Source organism: Pseudopipra pipra, chromosome 5, assembly GCF_036250125.1.
Source record: "Pseudopipra pipra isolate bDixPip1 chromosome 5, bDixPip1.hap1, whole genome shotgun sequence".
In the NCBI taxonomy this organism is placed as follows: domain Eukaryota; kingdom Metazoa; phylum Chordata; class Aves; order Passeriformes; family Pipridae; genus Pseudopipra; species Pseudopipra pipra.
In genome coordinates, this window is record NC_087553.1 from 12,639,582 (window position 1) to 12,645,251 (window position 5,670).

Sequence of the window (5,670 nt, forward strand, 5' to 3'; positions counted from 1 at the left end):
AGCTGCCAAAAGAATAAGGGTGCAGGAATAAGCAGGAACAGCACGTGCATGTGTAGATATTTAGGAGGCAAGTTTCTTTTCAAACAAAGGGAAAGATTATAGAAACAGGAATTTTATATGCTTCACTTATACACACACCCCCCAACACGCTCCAGTGCAGCCCCAAGATCTAGCTTCTGGTTGCTGAATTTTCATTTTTAGTAAATGAAACAGCTGTGATCTGTAAATTATATCAATAATATATTCTGTCCTTACAATGTTTTTCATATTATATGATCTTATGAATAATGCAGGGCAAAATTTTGTCTAGTAGAGATCTGAGTTGACCTAAATAACATATGTTTAGCTAACTTTTACCCTCCAGAGAGGCATTCAGGACTGTCTGGAAATTGTTTTAATTATTTTGTCACTTTCCTCAGTGATTTCTTTCTAATTGATGGTCATTTTTATTGAAAATATTTGCAAAGTTTCACCCTCCTTCTAATTTGAAGTTTTCTAGCTTTTGTTCCTAGCTATCAATTCTTATTCTGCCTTTTCTAAGCAGAATCACTGAGACTAAAACTATGGTACTATCAAAGGTGAAAGCAATATCTGAAACCCCCCTTCACTTCCAAGAGTCACTTCTAAACAAATTGACTGATTGTTTCAAGGTTTAATTCCATTATATATGGATGTAATACAAAAAATGAAAATTCCGTTAGTATCGTGTTACTAAACAGCCCCTCACTTACCAGGAATATGATGTATAAAAGTCTGTAGGTCAGTTTGAAACTGGATATCAAAGTCTTTAATTTAAAAAAAAAAAAAAGGTAGAATTGCTGGAGAATTGTGAGTTCTATCCATTACATTACCTCTGAAAGAACCATGATTTCATAGAAGAGGGGACAGCCAGAAATTTCCCACTGGGTAATATGGAGTTTATTATACATATCAAATGGATGGAAAATCGCAAATCAAAACAAGCTAATGGTGTTTTGGAAAAAAAAACCCAAACCATACTTCTTCCATCTATATCATCTCTCCGATAAAAATTCTTTTAACAGCTGAATGGCTGTGAACACTTTGAGATGGAGAATATTGATCTGTCCTATACACATTTTGGTTTAGATCCAAGAAGATATTTAATCACTGCACTGAACCTGTGCTGGCCCTGTTTGCACTCAAATAATATACCTAGTGCCACTCACACATGCCTATTACTATGCTCTGGAGGACTTGGGTACCTTAGTTCACGTTGCTAAGCAGTAAAAGCATCTCTCAGCTTTTACTGTGATTACACACAATCATCAGATAGTGTTCTGCCTCTTTCCAAATCCCCAGAGATCTCCAGTGTGCTCCTAGCCAAGGCACTGCACTTTCCCAAGAGCAGGAGTAGCTCCAGGGAAAGCACTACCACACACACCTACAGCAGAGAACCTGGCTTCACTAAGTATGATGAGAATAACTATCCCCAAGGGCCATATCAGCAGCAACTCTCTGCTTGGTGTTGCTTTCAAGCCTTATCCACCCTCATTTCCACCATTTTTCCAGGAGGTGCCTCAGATCTAGTGTAAATTAAAGAAACAAAACTCCAAAACACATTCCTGCAGTCCTATCTTAGAGATATCCCACACTCCAGCTTCCTCTTCAGTTACCACACTTAGTCCTAATGATGGGCTCTTATCCTGGTGGCTTTTTAGTGCTTCCCTAATGGTGATTGACAAGGATGTGAATGGAACCTGCTGGGGGTCACAAGCAGAAGCAGCTGGATGAGGGAAGGTGGCAATGCCAGCAGCAACAGGGAGGCAGGAGCAGATGAAACAAGGAATGTGATGACTAGCTAGGAACAACATTGCCTCCCCATCCACTTGAAAAATTACAATAATACTATTATCACCTTGAGGAAGGTCTTCCAGCCTTGCTGGAGTAGCAGTCTCCAGGGAAGATGGATGTAGCTGTTCAACATCTCTGCAGCATGCATCAAAGTAATATGTTTTAATGAGCCACCATCAGGCACTTTCCTAATGAAGATGAGCAAAAAAGGAGTGTAAGGTAGGAAACAAATCATCACAGATGCCCTAGTGTGGCTGAGAACAAATGGCAGTGGCATAAGTTCACCAATTATCGCCTCACCAATTCTGTGCTCATTTGAAGCCAGCACAAAAAGAACAGTTTGTCCAGGTGGATCCTAATCCAGAACATAACTCAAGGAGCACAGGTCAGCATAAGCAGTGGGTTTCCTTCAAGCACACTCTAGCCATGCTGGGCTGTCAGTGTTTGTGTGTGTTGCTGATGCCATCCTTTTGTTCATGGGTTGGATGTTGGTTTGCTGAATTCTTTGTGGGTGTGATAATGGATACACAAGGGTTATAAATCACCTTCTCTGGGCTTGACAGCAAGAATTGCAGTCCAAAAGCTTTGGAGAAGAAAAGAAGTTGTGGTTAGTATTAGGAAAGGAATCTGAAGAGACAAGTCTTTCCTCCTATGCCTAAACTTGGTTAAGTCTGATGTAAATTACTGAGACGTGGGATTAGTGGAACCTGGTCTAGTGAAAGATGTCCCTGCCCATGGCAGAGGGCTTGGAACTAGATGATCTTTAAGGTCCCTTCCAATCCAAACCATTCTATGATTCTATATAAAAGCACATTTATTTAATCTGTCTTTAGAAAGCCTGCCTCCCTCAGCAGGCTCCACAGTCATTTCTGCTGAATCTCTTCTGGTGATTTCCTTTTTGCATGATTAATTATTTTTTATATTCACTACTCTAAATCTCCCTTGTTGTAATGTAAGCTCATTGCTTCTGAATCCTGACTTAAACAAGTCCCCTGGACTTAGAGAACCCATTGCCTTCTTATTGGCTGCAGGGTTGTTTGTTTTTTTTATTATTTGAATGCTGTCATTACACCTCCCTTCAGTTGTTTCTTCTTTGTCCAAAAAGTACCAGTTCCTGCCTGGAATAACACTGCATTTTAAGGTACATTTGTTGGCAGGGTTCAAACCCCAGGAGATTTTCATGATTGAGTTGCACCTTTCTCTCTGTTATCCTCAGGGAGTTTCAATTATCAACTACCCAGCTAGAAAAGAGTTTGTCAGGCCAAAAGTAGTGCAAATATTTAGTAGTGTATATCACAGTTCAACAAAAGTGAACCTAAAAACCCACAGAGCTGGACAGAGTCTTGATCTCTTCTTTTCCACCACCTGCAGGATTTTCTAGAGGTGCAGATCCCTGCCTGCCTTTGGGAAGATGAGCATGGTGGAGGCTTCCAAAGGTAAACTCGATACCTGGATTCTGAAACTGCCATCGATGTCCCTGGCAGGCTCCTCTTTTTGGAAGGTGAAATGCGAAGCCAATGCCAGTAAAATCTCTGTTATTTCCATGAAAACCATTGTGGGAATAACCACTACAATTAGAGTCCATGGATAGATAGAGTTATTTTTACTTAAGGAGATCTCATATTTACAAATTAGGTTCAATCCTATTTTGCCAGCATATTGCAGGGCAGTAAAATCAGAGCAGAGTGGCAGTAAATTCTCTCTAATATATGCTTATTTATTTAGCTTTAAGTACTTTCATGGTCCCTGGTTTCATAACCTCCCTTAGCTGCTTATTCTAATGGATATGAAATTTTTCATCTTGTTTAAGCTAAATTTTTGGAACTGCTGTTTAAGCTCATTACTGCTTGCTCTATATTCAGTGCTAATGAGAAAATTTTTTATCCTGGTTGTCTTTCAAGCATCTTTTTGTCCATTAGTAAAATATTAATGCCTCCTCTCTGCTGAAAATAATCAATCCTTGACATTGCTGGGCCTTTTCCAGGTATTTTGTTTCTCTGCTTTAAGTCTTTAATTTGTCCCTCTTTAAACAAAGAGCACAGACTGTAAGGGCAGCACTCCTGAATGGAAGCGAGTCAGTACCACAGAGAAATATATCCTCCCTTAGTTTTTAAACACTGCTCCTCCAGGCAGCAGAGCAGAGTTGTTGTGTCTCATGTGACAGTGTTAACCTGCCTGTGGTTATCCAGTGGGATAATGAGATCCTACCATGGTACAGTTGACCATCTGCTGACCAGAACGTGCTTTATATATGACTGTTTTTAATCATGAGTATTGATCGTTTGTTGTTTCAACTGAGGTTGAAAGAGTAGATTTTGTCCAACACTCAAGGACATAAATCAGACTATCTTTAATCACATGAATAAGGATGAGCTGTGCTCTAGAGCAGTAAAATACCTGGGGGTGAGAACCCAACCTCTGCACCCCTGCATGGTACATGAGGGACCTTGTGGGGACCCACCGACTGACCTTGGGAGTGTCCTGGGGACCTGGCACGGGGCTCTTCAGGGGGCTGGTAGGAGAATCATAGAATCACTAAGGTTGGAAAAGACCTCTGAGATCACCAAGTCCAACCTTTGATGGATCATCAGCCTGTCAACTAAACCACAGCACTCAGTGCCACATCCAGTCATTTCCTGAACACTTCCAAGGATGGTGACTCCACAACTTCCCTGGGCAGTCTGTTCCGATGCTTGACAACCCTTTCCATGAAGAAATCACAAGGAGGACACAGGAAATGAGCACCTGGGGCAGAGCCAAGGTGCAGCTGAAGGAGCTGGTACTCGTGGCAGCTGGTACAGTGGATAAATAGGGATCACAGCATGAAGTACCAGTGCAAGAGCAGCCTGAAATCAGGAGAGCTTTGCTTTGTTTTGAGAAGTAAGGTGGGATGAGAGTACACTAGTTTTGCAAATCCACACCATGAGCCACATTTCCATCTGGCATGATTTGGCTTTTGTCTTCAGATATTTACACAAAGGGCAGATTTTGGACAATGTATATGCCTGTTTGAGCATGTACATATATTAGGTTCACATTAGATGTCTTAATCATGCTGCTTAAGTGCTCTCCATTTCAATAGAATTCATCATCTTGTCAGATTACTATCTTTACAGCAGTTGGTATTAGAAAGTGGCAGTATTAAAAAGTGGCATTATGCTAAACTGTTAAGAGATTCCATGGTGGTGTACTCTCCTTATAACCTGGCCCAGCCCTGGACTCTTGGCATATTACCTCTGCATATAATTTTCAGTTCATCATGCTTTGTCCTTTGGGAAGGGTCTGCTATTAGAACCAGAAAAGTAGCAGTGCAAGTTATTTATTTTCCATTCTTGGTAATGACTCTCTTTTAGTTAATGGATTGGAAAGAGTACATGAAATTAATGGAGCAAGGTGTTGTCTAACTGTAAAGCAGGGGATGCTGTTCCCAGCCCTGTGATTCCTCCCCAGGTAAAGGTCAGAGACTTGCTGACTTTGGGCATGTTCTGCTTTGTACTCTGTTTCCCGGCTGAAAAATAGCACCATAAATTCCATTGCTTGTGGGATCGGAATAGATTTGCAAAGGCAAAGAGAGCAATTGGGCATTTAGCATCTATTGCAAACTAACAGGTGTCTAATTCACATTTGTCCTTTAAAGAAATCCTCTCTTAATTACTGTCATAGTGCTTGGTAATCCTGGGATAAAGCTTCTGTTTATTAAAGGATAAACCAGAATTACGAACCCTAGCTCTATGAGCTGCTGGGCAGCCAAGTGTGTACAGTTTTTGACTAGGACACTTCAGATATGCTCCTATTTGCAGCTCTGCTAATAACCTGCTACAGGGCACCGAGCAAGCCACACTCCCTTCCTACTGCCAT